This window comes from Odocoileus virginianus, chromosome 15, assembly GCF_023699985.2.
Source record: "Odocoileus virginianus isolate 20LAN1187 ecotype Illinois chromosome 15, Ovbor_1.2, whole genome shotgun sequence".
NCBI classification, from domain to species: domain Eukaryota; kingdom Metazoa; phylum Chordata; class Mammalia; order Artiodactyla; family Cervidae; genus Odocoileus; species Odocoileus virginianus.
In genome coordinates this window covers 62,761,219-62,778,527 of record NC_069688.1, presented here as the reverse complement: position 1 = coordinate 62,778,527, position 17,309 = coordinate 62,761,219, and the positions used below count along the sequence as shown (strand labels likewise).

The window sequence follows — 17,309 nt, the reverse complement described above, 5'->3', positions numbered from 1 at the left end:
AAAATACAAACTCTTCTACTAAGGATGTTAATGGTTACTGAGAGGCAACTAGCAGTCTCCACCTTCTGTATAAGTAAGACTTCTCTAGTCTTACTTCAGAAACAACGTTTTATGAGCTCTCATCATAACCTCAGTTCAGTTCAGTTCAGTTGCTCAGTCATGTCCGACTCTTTGTGACCCCATGGACTGCAGCACGCCAGGCCTCCCTGTCCATCACCAATTCCCGGAGTTTACACAAACTCGTGGTTGGTGATGCCATCCAACCATCTCATCCTCTGCTGTCCCCTTCTCCTCTTGCCTGCAATCTTTCCCAACATCAGGGTCTTTTCCAATGAGTCAGTTCTTCACATCAGGTGCCAATGCATTGCAGCTTCAGCTTCAGCATCGGTCCTTCCAATGACTATTCAGGGTTGATTTCCTTTAGGATTGACTGGTTTGATTTCCTTGCAGTCCAAAGGATTCTCAAGGGTCTTCTCCAGCACTACAGTTCTAAAACATCAATTCTTTGGCATTCAACCTTTTTTATGGTCCAACTGTCATATCTGTCCATGACTACTTGAAAATTTTAAATGTATTTCAAAAGCAATATCTAACAACTGAAGAAACTTAAAAAGATACGGCCAATTTGTGCTTGTCTTCATTGTTACCTGTTGACAATTTGGGAATGTTGGGCTGTTGTATCCAGCTTTGGATTCCCAGTGACTGTTACAAATAGTTTTTGAGTGATCATGAAGAGCGTGGACTTAGATACTAGTGCAGCAGAGAGTTTACAACAGTGAAACAGAGTATTTGATAACCCTCGGAAAGAAGGGAGAAGATGGGATTTGAGGTAAATATGGTGAAAGAAAACATGCAGATAATTTGAGGATATCTGACATCAGGAACATTCTTCCTATGGTGTTCCTTAATTTATAAATCTCAACTGTAAACCACAAGTAAGAAGGTTCTGGATCAAGAAATGCTGTATTTTGGCTAGGCTCAGGAAAATAACACTGGTGCAGACTTGCATGCACTTTGGAATTATCAGATATTCCTGAGAATCAATTCTGTGGGTGAAGATTTCTGAGAGTGCCAGAATGTATGTGGAATCAACTGGGAAGACCCAGTCCAATGGTTGAGAGTGATTCAAACCACTAGAGTCTTCTGGATACTTCTTCACTCACATCTGGCACTGGTTTTAGATGACTTGGAAGTGTGTCCTCTCAAGTGATGACTACATAGGAAAACTGATGCTGATGATTCTGCCACCATCTTCCATAAAACCAAAAAATAATCTTCATAATGTATGGCATTTCCTCATTATTGTATTGCAACAAACACTCCCTGTAGATCAGAAAAACTGGCTGAGAAGGCTCAAATTTGAAAGTGACCTAAAGGGTGATTGGGGAGAATTGTAACCAGGCATGTGGCAATGAGAAAACAGAAAGAGAAATTAAGGAAACAATACCATTCACCATTGCAACAAAAAAAGAATAAAATACTTAGCAGTATATCTACCTAAAGAAACAAAAGACCTATACATAGAAAACTATAAAACACTGATGAAAGAATTCAAAGAGGACACAAACAGATGGAGAAACATACCGCATTCATGGATTGGAAGAATCAATATTGTCAAAATGGCTATACTACCCAAAGCAATCTATAGATTCAATGCAATCCCTATCAAACTACCAATGGTATTTTTCACAGAACTAGAACAAATAATTTCACAATTTGTATGGAAATACAAAAAACCTTGAATAGCCAAAGTAATCTTGAGAAAGAAGAATGGAACTGGAGGAATCAACCTGCCTGACTTCAGACTATACTACAAAGCCACAATCATCAAGACAGTATGGTACTGGCACAAAGACAGAAATATAGATCAATGGAACAGAATAGAAAGCCCAGATATAAATCCATGAACCTATGGACACCTTATCTTCGACAAAGGAGGCAAGGATATACAATGGAAAAAAGACAACCTCTTTAACAAGTGGTGCTGGGAAAACTGGTCAACCACTTGTAAAAGAATGAAACTAGAACACTTTCTAACACCATACACGAAAACTCATAACTTTTGACTAGATGGATCTTTGTCAGCAAAGTGAAGTCTCTGCTTTATAATAAGCAGTCTAGATTCATCACAGGACTGGGGTCATTAATGCAGTTTATAGGGGAGGGGTAAGAAATGGCTAGAGAAGATTAGGTATTAGTGGATGAATTTTAGTTTAATTAGAATTTTCCACGTGAAGAATGGGCTAAGACATTCTAGGTAGTGAAGTGTATCAGAATACATAACATAAAAGGATTCCTCTTTGGAGGTTCTAAAGCAGTAGAAGTTCATTGATTGGGGAGCTCTTTCAAGAGAGTATGGAATAGCAACTTATTTGGGATATCTTGATAAAATAATTTTTGTTTTCCTTTGTTTTTGTTTTATTGTTAGTATAGATTATGTTTTGAGAGTAGAATAAAAACAAATCAGAAGAGCATGTACTATAAATAGTGTGTTTAATGCCACTGGGAAAACTAATTCAGAAAGGATTATAGAGTTTGCCAAAAAGATATTAGAGTTTGCATTAAAAGGAGCAAAACTTTTACACTGAAAGGATTGATGGGCTTTGATTGCTCTTTTAATTAACATTTGAGCTTGTCTTTCGTTTGGAGCTTTCACAGTAACGTTAATTACTGGGAATCATCCTGGCTGTGTTCACTGTCACACCAGCACAATGGGAGCGTTACAGCAAAGCGGCTGTGGGCCACGAGCAGCGCTGAACAGCTGCCAAGAACATCAGGGTCGGCTCACTCTCTATCTAGACTGAGACATTTGTCAGTTTTCAGAACGACTTCTTTCAGAACCAAGCTACCCCAGCTTTTCTTACGTGTGAAGCTTTTAAAGAGCTCTTCATGAAGTTGTCATACGGTGTCAATGCACAATGAACATCATTCATTAAGTCTACACTGATCTGACAGACATTATACTTCAAATAATCACTACCTACTGCCTTACCTTTGTCCTTTGTGAGCTCAAGTTTCACCTGTCAACAGCAGTCACTATGGAGTGTGATATTTGTATATACAAAAGTCCTGCCTTGGCAAATGTGTGCTTGAAAGGTAATGCCTTAAGCCATGAACTTTTGCACTTTTGTTTGCTTCATTCATTGCCTTTTTTTCCATAGAGTTTTAAGGTTAATGTTCATTGTGTGATTTTTGTGTTTGTTGTAGTAAAAGTATTTTCTTTTACTAACGCAATATAAATCAGTTACCTGTTATTAAATAAGCAGATTCTATTAGAACTTCTTTATCCTCATAAAAATTAAATTTACCATAAGTTTCTTGGATTTTAAATGACAACCATGTTTTGGAATTACTTTTTGTTTTGTAGTGAGAATATAGAATGATTTGATGCCTTTAGATGCAGACATGGGTCTTTCTGTTTTTAGAAAGTCTCTTCTTCATTGGAAAGCATATTGGATAAATCCCCTCAAGACATCATAAAAGCACAAACTGCTAAATCAGAAAAATAATATATTATCATGAATAAAGAACTTAAAAATCATAAATAAAACTTATATCAAAAATTTAGCAAAAATATGGATATTAAATTCATCAATGCAAATGGTAATAAATATGTGAAAAAATGCAAAATCTTACTGGGATAATAGAAATGTGAATTAAAAGCATAATGAAATACTAATATTTCTACTTATCTGATTATAAAGATGAATAAAAAGTATTAGGTTCAGTAGTTTGGATCCATAACAACATAAACACTTTAATCTGTTTACAATGGTATAGTTTTTAGTCTTTCTGGAAGACAGTTTGGCTATATAAACTACAATTTATGTCATGTTACTTGCATCCCCATTTTGATAATTTTATAGAAATATATGCTAAGGAAATAGTAGTGCAAAGACATCAAGATGCATGCATAATATGGCTCATGTGACAGGTTTATCAATCCTGGGAACTAGAAACATCCAAAGTTATCATCCACTAAGAGCTGGCAGAATACCATAAGGTGCCTTCATCAAACAGTTATTATTCAGCTACTATGTTGTAAGCGGGGCTTCCCAGGTGGCACTGAGGTAAAAGAACCCACCTGCCAAGGCAGGAGAGATAAGAGATGCGGGTTCGATCCCTGGGTCGGGAAGATCCCCTGGCGGAGGGCATGGCATTCCATTCCAGCATTCTTGCCTGGAGAATCTCATGGACAGAGGAGCCTGGTGAGTTCACAGTCTATACAGTTGCAAAGAGTCAGACACGACTGAAGCGACTTAGCATGCACACATCATATTGTAGTGATGAGTGAGACAACAGTTTCTTTCTCTTCCAAATACTCATCCCTTTGCTTCCTTCACAGTATACCTATATTTGCCTCTGAGTATCTGAGTTTTGCCTCTCTCTGGAGGGTCATCCTCCCCAGCCTAGGAGGTAAATTCTGGGTTTCACGGAGTTCTACCTCTACCTTCCTTTCTCATGCTCTTTCCCACAGTCATTTTTTTTTTCTTTTTTCAAACTGTCGTTGTTGACCACGTCATGAGTCGTGAAATCAACACAGTGAGTAGTAACCAAGAATTTGAACATTTATTGCAAGGAAAGTAGAGTGTGCAGAAGCACAGATATGGTGGCACTTTGGAGGGATTTCAAGAATTTCTGTAAACTAAACTGTTATATACATCTGGGCAAGATTTATGAGTTGAGGCTGGTGAGAAGGCCCTGGAGGGCATTGTGTGCTATGCACAACAGACAGTATTTTATCTTAAAAATGATGAAGAGACACTGATATTTTAAACAATTTTTTTTAAGGAATTTAATATACTTTCTCTATGGGTTTCCCAGGTGGCGCTAGTGGTAAAGAACCCACCTACCAATGCAGGAGATATAAGAGACACAGGTTCTGTCCCTGGCTCAGGAAGATCCCCTGGAGGAGGAAATGGCAACCCACTCCATTACTCTTACCTCGAGAATCCCATGGAAGAGTTCATGGGGTCGCAAAGAGTTGGACACAACTGAAGTGACTTAGCAGCAACAGCACTCTATAAACAGGAAGAGTTGTGCAGATTTATTCCATTTACTGAAAATGTACATAAGATATTGTAACATCCTGATGGGTAGGATGATATTTATGCTCATCAAAACATCTCTGCAGAAACTGGTCTTGTATCAATGATACTTTAGGAAATAATTCAAGTAGCTAGTCACCATAATATTCATCATTGTAATTTTAGGGATATTTCACTCATGACAACTATCTGTGATCTTTACTATTAAGCCAGTAGCCCAGAGCACGTGTGTCTGAAATCACAGAAAGAGGAGTGTTCATGTTATCTTATACAGTTAGGATATGTGTGACTCTGGAGTTCCAACATTAAATTCTTATAACCTTCCTCATATCATTTGGATGTGTGCGTGCATGCTAAGTTGCTTCATTAGTGTCCAACTCTGTGAGGCTATGGGCTTTAGCCCACCAGGCTCCTCTGTCCAAAAAAACCCAAATTTACCTTTTAAAGTAGCAGCTATTTTTGATAGATTATAGACTCTGTGAAATTGGGCTCCACATATTTCTTCAAGCATCCTCAGAAATCCCCAGAAACTCTGTCTTCATTATGCATATTAAAGTCAATAACTGCTCAGAGTCAAAGTTCATGGCAGAGATAAAGAAAGGTCTTCTGAATAAGAAAACCTCACCTGAAAAGCCTATGCACATTAACTTTTCCCCAAAATTTTTGTCAGTGAAGTGCATTTTGCTATTACTAAGCTATGCAGAAAAAAAGTCAACCAGTTTATCATTGTCTTATTTTCTTATATCAATGACAATGTGGGAATAAATATTATATGTGTCCTGACTTTTGAAGCATAACATTCTGTAATCAAGTGCATAGCTTCCATATTTTCTGTATGATTCAGTCATGATTATAGTCTTACAAATCATGATGACTCCTTAAGTTATACAAAACATTATGTTAAATAGGTATAGGCTGTATTATATGAATCATGGGAAACTACATGTTTGTGTTATGAAGCTCATAAAACAGTCAGAGCTATTTAACTGTTCATTTAATAGCCTCTCTTCCAGCATTTGGCAGTTCTTGAATCTCCTTTTTGTAGGATTTCTACCATCCATGTCTTACAGGATTTTAGCTTCTCTTGGTGCTGTAGCCCATGTGGCTTTCTCAGTGTTTTTCCTTATAAGGAAAAGACAGTGACTTTCGTGTGTAAAACAGAAGGAAATTTTGTTAAAATGTCATCTTGAAGTGTCATCTCACTTTTGTTGAGCCTTACGGGTCTGGTTGCCTGTCACATACTTTCTTTTAGTGCTTTCAGGGTCAGATTCTCAAGAAAAATACAGGAGGCATCTGGAAAGGGAAAGGGTCTACAGCCGGAAAAAGGGACATGAAAGCATGATACAAGGTTTGATCCAGTGCCCATTATTTTTAGATAGTCTGATTCAAAGAAAAAAAAAAAAAAGACAACGGCAAAGGAGAAGACATTCACATTGAAATGAAATAGAAGAAATGAAAATAGAAGGATTATACAAGGTTTGATCCTATAAAAAAACAAATCAAAGACACAAAAAGCTAGTAACCAAATTATCAATGATGGAGCAAGTTACTAAAGAGCCATCTTGACTTTATTTTTTGCGAAGAATATTGATAATGATATTCATGTATTTAAGGATTTTCACCTTTTAAATGTCTCTGAGTTTATGATTTTAAACTCTTACCTATTTCCCTGTTATTGCTGGCTGCTAGTGTCTTCCTAGCGACTTTCATAAGAGGATCTAAGAGCTGAGAAGGACTCTGATACAAGTATGCCTGGAAAATGGCAGCCAAGATGAGTCCCCAGAGCCTGTTCTCTGGATTCAGAGATGAGCCAGAGGAAAGGAAGGGTGACCTGGAAACTAAGCTAAGATCCAGAAGTAAACCTAGACAATTAAATCTTATAGAAGGTCCCTGTGTGTTTTCTCTAAAAGTATATCAGTGGTCCTTTTATTTCACACCACTTAGGCATAAAAACAGACTGTACTACCGGCCTGAGCTAAGGAGCAAAGTTTCCAGAAAGGGAGAGGAAGACAGAAATACGATCATAGCTGCTTTAGACTCCATTTGCCTGTGGTTAATTATGCACCACTTACTTCTTTTGGTTTTCATTTTTTTCATTGCCAGGAAAATGATTGAAAGCCTAGCTATGAATTAATATGAATTTTTAAAATTGTGGTCCGAACACTTAATATGAGATCTGTCCTTTTAACAGAGTTTAAGATAACAATACATTGACTATAGATATAATGTTTTACAGCAGATCTCTGAGCTTATTTACCTTACCTTACTGAAACTTCATGCCCAGCAATTAATAATTCCATTTTCCCTTCCTTCTGAATTTACACTTTTAAATAGATAATTCATACCTTACTTTTATGTGCTAATATGGGATAGCTAACTACACTTTTTCAGTTGTTTGATCAGTCTTTCATGAATATCAGTGAAATGACATATAAAAGTAGAGAGCCAGAGGTGTCTTTTAATATTAATGTTCTTCTTATAACTGAAACACCTGTTTAAGGCATGATAGATTCTATTAACATAAATTAAAAGCAGAGTTTATCTTTAGAAAGTTCCCAGACTAACAGGGAAAATAATACATACATCTTAACAATAACTAAAATAGAAAAATATTAAGAACAATTAATATTTTGAACTGTAGTGTTGGAGAAGACTCTTGAGAGTCCCTTGGACTGCAAGGAGATCCAACCAGTCCATCCTGAAGGAGATCAGTCCTGGGTGTTCTTTGGAAGGACTGATGTTGAAGCTGAAACTCCAATACTTTCACCACCTCATGAGAAGAGTTGACTCATTGGAAAAGACCCTGATGCTGGGAGGGATTGGGGGCGGGAGGAGAAGGGGACGACAGAGGATGAGATGGCTTTAGGGCATCACCGACTTGATGGACATAAGTTTGAGTAAGCTCCGGGAGTTGGTGATGGACAGGGAGGCCTGGCGTGCTGCAGTTCTCGGGGTCGCGGAGAGCGACTGAGCTGAAACTGAAACTGAGGAACCATTAGAAGAACCATAAAGTCTTCTAACTCAACTTTGAAATGACCACTCATTGTCTACCCCCATTTCTTTTAGTATATGTGCTGCCAAAGTGAGCACATACCCCCATTTCTTTAATAGTCGTCCATGGAGGTTTTCCTTATCATCCATACCTGGCTGGGTCAACAATGACCTCCTCCCCAATAGGTAGATTGGCCTAGACAGCTTGCAGATGCCTTCATTTCTAGAAAAAAGTTATGACATGTTGCAGTTTGGGTCTGATGACCTTGACTTTCTAGAACTCAGTCAAATGGCTTACGTGGGAGTTGGAGTCGTGATAGCTATCTTTGGAAAAGTCAATGGCTGCATGCTTTCAGATACAGTTAATCCCCTAGAGTACTCACCTTAATTCACTGTGGTGTTGGAGAAGACTCTTGAGGGACCCTCAGACGGCAAGGAGATCAAACCAGTCAATTCTGAAGGACATCAAACCTAAATATTCATTGGAAGGACTGATGCTGAAACTGAAGCTCTGATACTTTGACCACCTGGTGCGAAGAGCTGACTCTTTGAAAAAGATCCTGATGTTGGGAAAGATTGAAGGCAGGAGAAGGGGACAACAGAGAACAAGATGGCTGGATGGCATCACTGAATCAATGGACATGAATTTGAGCAAGCTGCAAGAGATGGTGGACAGGAAGCCTGGTGTGCTGCAGTCCATGGGGTCGCAAAGAGTCAGACACGACTGAGTGAGTAAACAACAACAAATTCACCTCAATAGTATTTTTTTAAAGAATTTTACAAGAAAGGCTAGCTTTAGAAATCCATACTTTATCCTTTTTTTAAAAAATAGATTTTGGCCCATTTAGCTCACCAGAATCAATATTTAAAATCATTTATATATTTGATCATCAAAAACTTGGCAGAAGGAAAGCAGAATTTCGTGGCTTTATTTTTGTCTATCTCAATGGAGCTGCTAATATGCTTTCCGGTATTCATATAGGAGAAATCTCATTTCCTGATTGCATTTGGTTCCTGTCAAGCTGAATATGCTTTCATTTTGACACCTACATTCTACTTTTTAACTTCCATACTGTTTGCTTGGGCATCTGCTTGTACATGGCCAATCTTTGACTTATGCTATCTACACTTTTGCAGTATTATCTCTGTATTGACTCTTGGTGCATTGAGGGCATTGACATTTTGAGGCAAGAGACTTATTTTTAGGTCATTCTTCTAGAGTTTAAGGCAATAATCACAGAAAGTTTATTTTTAGATTTATATTTAAATAATCTGACATTGATTAATGGTAACATGTGGGATAAATGTAGAAGCAGCTTTTACTGTGTTTTCAACCTGGATGCCAACATCATAGAATACATTTTAATTATCTCCTTTTTACTCTCTACAGTCCTTTCGCTGATACCATGGTTCAAGCATAACATGGACCTTTCACTATCATCTTAACTTAGTGTAACTGTCCTCCAATCTAGCTTGATTTGTGGGATGAAAAGGTTCGGCTTTGCCTACCCAAGGAACTCCGTAACAAAACAAAACAAGTCAAACTCACGTGTCTCGAGAAAGAAGTTTCCCTCTTGCCCCTCTTTGGTGAGCTGTTAAAGACAAGACAAAGGAGCAGTGTTTATCTGTGTCCACAGAAGGTAGACTTAACCCCTCTAATTGCTGATTCGGGAAAGGTATGGAGTCAGGAACAAATGGCATATGTAATAAGTCTTGGTCAGTTTAGAAAAATCACATGTAAAAAAAAAATCAGAAGTGATTACATTCAGAAGATGGTGAGCTTTTATTAAAAGAAAAGTCTACCATCAACATGGCATTGTCTTGCTACAGTGAAACATAGTACATCATTTAGGGCGCATGGGGCGAACCCACAGTTTTGGTGATGAGAATCTGCCATAATCACTTGAGTGATGAATTTAGTGAGTGGGACTATGGTTTCCCAGGTTCTGGTTGACTAAGAAAAGTGTCTTTCCTCTAGTTACATTCCAAAGTCAACTGCCTTGAAATCTATACTACAAGCTGGTGTCCGATTTCCCTTCCACATAGCACAGTTGACGATGAAGCTAAATAAAGAGCCCTGTGAAATGGCCTGTCCCTAACACACTCCAGGTACCACTCAATCATGTAAATTCCTGTCCTTCCCAGTGTTTACCTTTATTAATTTTACTAGTATAGGCCTCATTTGGTAGATTCAGGGTGGGTTTTTTTTTTCCCACTTTTGAGAGTCAACAGTTCTTTCCCTCAAAATTACAGACCTAACTTAAGAATATATAAAATATATTATTTCTGATAAGGAGATAAGCTCAAAACATTAGCTTTCTACCTCTAATCAAAAGTATTTTACTTGTTGAGAAAGCCCTAAAGAACATCTTTTTTTGATGCTTTCCAAATTTTACTTGGCCCTGTTTGTTTGGACAGGAATCTGTTATGGGCTTCAGGAGATTGCATCAGTATAGAACTCAGATGATTCTTGTTTTCTTGGAGAGAACCTCTTGGTTTTACCGCTAAATCCAATGTTACAAATATGCAATGATGACTTGTCCTCTGAAGCCTCATCCTCCCGCGGTTGCCTTTGCCGTTAAGCTTTAGTCACATGGTCCTTGTTTCAAGCTCTCACGCTCCTTTGTCTCTTTATTCAAGCACTCTGCTTCGTAGCTTTTGCATTTATTCAGCCCTTTTCTGGATCACCATATACCAGGTGTTTGAATAACATTTCTTAGTATTACTGAAAATTAAGCTCAAATATAATCTCCTTCCCTTATCTCCCTTCACCATGTTTTACTTTTTCATCACACTTGGTGCTGTCCAGAACTGTGCTGGCCATATGCTGACCACCAACAACATGTAACTTTTAAATTTTAAATTTGTTAAAAGCAGATGAAATTAATAGTTCAGTCTCCCAGTCACACTAGCCATATTTCAAGGGCTCAGTGGCCAGCTTTAATTATTGGCTATCTTATTCCATAGTACAGATCTAAAATTATTATGTTCGATTATTCCTTTATTATTATCTATTTCCTCTCTATGTACACTTATGCCAGCTCCCTTTTTGCCCTTCTCGACTAGAATAAAAACCACAGGAAACCTGAGATATTGTTTATCTGTTCACTTGTATTTCTCCAAGCTTGGAACTATTGGGCAACTAGTGGATTCTGAAACATTTGCTCAAGAGATAAATTAATGAATATTAAAAATTAGAATGAATGGCTTTCAAATGTGCCACTCCAGAATAGTGGTCAACATTCAAAGGATGTTTCTCAATATGGGACTGATTTAAACATGGAAAACTATACTATAAGTCATCTACTGAGAGTGTAAGACCATCCTGGTAACTTCATGTATTTTTCAAGATTGCTTGGTTACACTGCTCTCTACATTACTGTGACCTCTCCTTGTGGATTACAGGAGAATTTTCTTTCAGTGTTCAGTTCTAGGAACAGTTATACGTATTCTGAGTAGCTTTTTTTTTTTAATGTTATGCACCCTGCAGTGAAATGTTTTTCACTTGTAATGACCACTGTATCCACTGGAGCTAATATCATTGTCCACCTCCAGAAAAGGTGCAAAACTCTAAGGTTCATGTTTTGCCTATAGATACAATTCAGGCTTATTTTATTTTCCTTCTATTTCCATGAATGTTTTCACTTTTCCCTTCAATTATAGCCTGGCATGAGAAAAATTATTTTTGCAACAGGAAAAATATGAATAAATTTATTGGAAGGATAGATAGTAATATTTTATTTCATATTAGGGAATAGCTTCATCCTAAGTTTCTATATGCATTAAAGACAGGATAGGATATACTTTTTAAGTATATAAAGAGTTAAATGTTCTAATAGATCCTTTTAGAGTGGTTGGGGAATTATTTTAAAAATCAGACAAATCTGTACTATTAGGAATGTTTCAGATGTCTTTAGATGACGTACTCTAAGGAAAACGGGCCTTATTTTTTCATGGTTTAAACAGCTTCTGATGAGAGTTTACACGGAGCCATAATCACAGCTGCAGCTGGCACTAGGGCAGAAAGTGAGGGCCACCGCTCAGAGTCTGTGGTGGGACCGAGCTGATGGCACGCGGAGCTGCGAAACGCTGCTCACGGCGCATTTAGCAGAGCCTCGCAGAGCAAGGCTGTCCTCAGACACTCGCCTGAACACTGGCTGTTTGCAGTGAATTAAATGCAAGACTGAAACCTACACGTGGATTGTTATTGATTTGCTCATTTACTTGTACTTGGGGATGATTATACTGTGCGCGCACGTGTGTACACGATTGTCTCAGTCTGCTTATTCTTGGGCTTTCCCAGGTAGTCAGTAGTGGGTCATCGCAGTTGACTGTGTCTGATGTCTGATAATTTTTGCAAGGGTTAATTTGATGGTAACATTTTTACTTGAAACCTACATCACAGAATTATACACAGTGGAAAGCTGAACTGTTGCTATTTTTTTTCACAAGTGTTTGAGTGCTTATTTGGTTCATTTCAATATTGTTAGGAAATTAATACAGCATTCTTTTTCTGATGATGTTTCCCATTGTAGTCACTCTAGAAATGGAGCTAATCATGCCAGCTCATTCAAGGAATATAGCTTCAGGAATGAATGTGGTTTTTTCCCTTTATATTGAAATGGTAGTTTTCTAATAGAGGTACTGAATGTTGTGTATTCAAATATCTTTAAAGGAATACTTAATTCAGAATTGAGTGCAAAGGAGCTGTAGAAGATTATTCATCCATGTAGATACAATTATATCACAGTAGATAATGGATTTGTGTTATTCTTAATGTCTGTACATGGTTACAGTGAGACTGAAGTTGTTTTCATAACTTTTCAGAACACTGAACGAAAGAAATGTATGACAGTAGACAGCATCTGATAAATTAAATGTGACATGTTTTTTATCCATATAAAATGGTTTCTGAGCAGCTGGTAATTGTGAATATTTCAGCAGTCATCTTTGATGTGGAATATTTCTTCTGTGTTCAACACTAATGAGTTGTGAGTCGTACTTCATCAAATTGACAGTTTCCTTACTTTTGTAAATAGGCATGAGATACACCTTGTAAAACTGGTAAATGATACTCAACTCACCTTTTGCGCACACAGAGCTTTTTCTTCTTCCTCTCTCTCTGTTTCACCATCAGATTTTTCTCCAGGGAAAGATAATATAAAAGGTGCCTCACATGCACTAGGTACTTGCTCGTTACCAGCATCGTTCTGTGTACCATAGTATATACCACCCATTAAATTGTTACAGACAATTTTTACAGTTCATGTCAACTCGAAAGCAAAAAGTGAAACTACACATTGGCCAAAATAATAAATGAGTGCACCAAGAAATTAGAGATTGTTTAAATTGTTTTGTTATGAAATGTTTGGCTTTCTGGTTTTTAATATATGTTCTTTTTAGAAAATAAAAGATACCTTACATTTGTCCAACTTTTATAAGACTTAAAAGAATATTTTTACAACAGCCATATTGTTACTAATCCTATAAAATGGTAAGTTTATGCACTATCCCATTTTAGAGGTGAGGGGAGTTACACAGAGATGAATGCTTATAACAGAGAGAGAATACAGGCTGACACTTGTGCTTTTGTATATAGTTCTAATTTCCTAAGTGATAGAGAGACATTAATATAACTGCAGTGTGAACATGAAAGCACATAGAATAAGAATTATCCAAAGAGAACTAAAGATGTTAAGATCAATTAATCAAGAGGTACATTTTAATATATCTAAAAGGCTGAAATTAGCTGTGATGCCGGAATGTTTAAAACACCTTGGGGCTGATTGAATGTTATTAGCGATATTAACCCAACTCATTCTCTGGAGAAACATTTAAGATTTCTATTAAAAGAAGAACGTTACTGTAAACTTTGAGTGGAGACGAAACTGTGCAGCTGCTGACAGGCTTTCAAATCAACCTGCCTTCTGATCTGTTTCATACTCTGGGATTCTATGTAGTGTTACTGTGAAAAAAGAAATCCAATGCTGACTAACAGATTGCTTCATTGCTACTCATCTGTATCTTCAGGTGATCTTCCAGGGATAATAATTTAGAATTTCAGGAAGAGAAATAATGATGAGACTTAGTACTCTTGTAGAAAGTGAAAGTGAAGTTGCTCAGTAGTGTCCGACTCTTTGTGACCCCATGGACTGTACTCTGTCATGCTCCTCCATCCATGGGGTTTTCCAGGCAAGAGTACTGGAGTGGGTTGTCATTTCCTTCTCCAGAGCATCTTCCTGACCCAAGAATCGAACCCAGGTCTCTCCCGCATTGCAGGCAGACGCTTTACCATCTGCGCCACCAGGGAAGTGCATCAGGGAAGTTCTACTCTTGTAGAACACAACGGTTTTTCCAAGGACTTTCATTGTGATGCTTCCGGGAAATAGGTGAAGATTGGTAACCTGAAATCACTTCCAGACATTCTAAATAAAATAGCATCTTGTGTATAGGCACATAAGAACTCACAAACGATTAAGAGATGTTCTCAAAAACCATGAAAATCAAAGTACACCACACGCCGAAAGAAACCAAAACTCAGACTGGGTCAGACGTGGTCTGAGGGTGGGCTTAACCCAGGGCTGAGGGGGACTCTGCGGTGGACCAACAGCAACTTGGGGCCACCAGGAAGCTGTAGCCTAGATGGATTAGAAAATTCCTCCGTCAGCACAGGGAAATGGCAAGGAAACTTCCCGTGAGCTGGAATTTCCTTCAGCCCTTCCGAGCCCTGCTGGCAGAAAGCTGAAATGCAAATCTGATGCGTCTCCATGAAACCGCTCCTTCACTTCATGAGACAGGCATCATGTCTCTCTTAAGCTTTGCCTTTTTTAGACTAAACATTACCAGTCTTTCAAGTATATTTATGTGGCATGATTTTGATTATTACATAACCACATTAACTTTCCTCTTAATTTGGTTGGCATGGAGAAATTCTGAGTTCAAATTCTAGCTCTTTGAGCCCACTTTCCTTGACTTTAAATTTGAGATAATTGTTGCCTGAGTCAGAAATGAGGCTAGTAGACAGCAGTTCCTTAACGCCTGCTGATTAGTAAGCGCTTAATATTTTCCTTTTTAAATTGCTGTTGATTTTGTAAACTGAATCACTTTGTTATATACCTGAAACTAATTTAACATTGTTAATCATCTATACTCCAATATAAAATGTCAGTCCAGCTCAGTTCAGTCACTCAATTGTGTCCAAATCTTTGCAACCCATGGGCCACAGCATGCCAGGCTTCCCTGTTCATCCAACTCCCAGAGCTTGCTCAGACTCAATCAGTGACGTCCCCTTCTCCTCCCTCCTTCGATCTTTCCTAGCATCAGGGTCTTTTCCAATGAGTTAGTTCTTTGCATTAGGTGGCCAAAGTATTGGAGTTTCAGCTTCAGCATCGTCCTTCCAATGAACACCCAGGACTGATCTCCTTTAGGATGGACTGGTTGGATCTCCTTGCAGTCCAAGGGACTCTCAAGAGTCTTCTCCAACACCACAGTTCAAAAGCATCAATTCTTCAGCACTCAGCTTTCTTTATAGTCCAACTCTCACATCCATACATGACTACTGGAAAACCATAGCTTTGACTAGACGGACCTTTGTTGGCAAAGTAATGTTTCTGCTTTTATTGCTGCTTGTCTATAAAGAATGAGTTTTGCATTTATATACCTATAAGCATCTTATGTCAATGTGACTCAGTAGTAAAGAAAACCATTGTTTAGATATGCTTCCATTGTTTAGATATGCTTCATTCATCTTGAAGTCACTATTCAATTCACTATTCGGTAATAACAAATATCAATTATTTGGAAGTTGTTGAAGTTAGAGTCTTTGAAGCCAAGCAGCCTTTGGTTACTGAGCTCCACCTCTTAACACTAACTTCAGTGGGAATCTGGAAAAGTCAGTTAGCATCTTTCTCAGTCTTCCCACGTGTAGAATGTAGTAGGCAATAATAGGTCATACCTTACAGAATTGTAATGACAGTTTAATTATGTTACACATGTAAAGTGATTAACAGAATATGCTGTGCTGTACTTAGTCATGTCTGACTCTTTGCACTCCACGGACTGTAGCCTGCCAGCCTCCTCTGTCCATGAAGATTCTCCAGGCGAGAATACTGGAGGGGGTTGCCATGCCCTCCTCCAGGGGATCTTCCCGACGCAGGGGTTGAACCCAGGCCGCCCACATTGCAGGTGGATTCCTTACCACCTGAGCCACCAGGGAAGCCCAACACGGAGCACGGCACGTGGAAAAGAGCAAATGCTTTTATCATCATCATCATCGAGATAGGAAAGAATATTGTAAGCAGACGGCACCGACCAGTAAAGTGCAAAATAAACACACACACACACTAAAATTGATATACTTTATCTTTGAGGAGACCTAAACTCTTACTCAAGAAACCATTGCTAAGGAATGTTTTTATTTTTTTATTTTTATTTATTTTTATATATATATATTTATTTTTTTTAATTAGTTGGAGGCTAATTACTTTACAACATTGCAGTAGTTTTTGTCATACATTGACATGAATCAGCCATGGATTTACATGTATTCCCCATCCCGGTCCCCCCTCCCACCTCCCTCTCCACCCGATCCCTCTGGGTCTTCCCAGTGTACCACTCCTGAGCACTTGTCTCATGCATCCAACCTGGGCTGGTGATCTGTTTCACCCTAGATAATATACATGTTTCAATGCTGTTCTCTTGAAACATCCCACCCTCGCCTTCTCCCACAGAGTCCAAAAGTCTGTTCTGTACATCTGTGTCTCTTTTTCTGTTTTGCATATAGGGTTATCGTTACCATCTTTCTAAATTCCATATATATATGTGTTAGTATACTGTAATGGTCTTTATCTTTCTGGCTTACTTCGCTCTGTATAATGGGCTCCAGTTTCATCCATCTCATTAGAACTGATTTAAATGAATTCTTTTTAATGGCTGAGTAATATTCCATGGTGTATATGTACCACAGCTTCATTATCCATTCGTCTGCTGATGGGCATCTAGGTTGCTTCCATGTCCTGGCTATTATAAACAGTGCTGCGATGAACATTGGGGTGCACGTGTCTCTTTCAGGTCTGGTTTCCTCGGTGTGTATGCCCAGAAGTGGGATTGCTGGGTCATATGGCAGTTCTATTTCCAGTTTTTTAAGAAATCTTCACACTGTTTTCCATAGTGGCTGTACTAGTTTGCACTCCCACCAACAGTGTAAGAGGGTTCCCTTTTCTCCATACCCTCTCCAGCATTTATTGCTTGTAGACTTATGGATAGCAGCCA

General features: G+C 38.2%; 1 protein-coding gene across 7 annotated transcripts in view; it reads left to right on the top strand.

Moving 5' to 3' along the window:
* The window catches only part of RALYL (RALY RNA binding protein like), a 782,895-nt gene that overhangs the window by 140,739 nt on the left and 624,847 nt on the right, over positions 1-17,309 (top strand). The gene's annotated exons all lie outside the window — the stretch shown is intronic.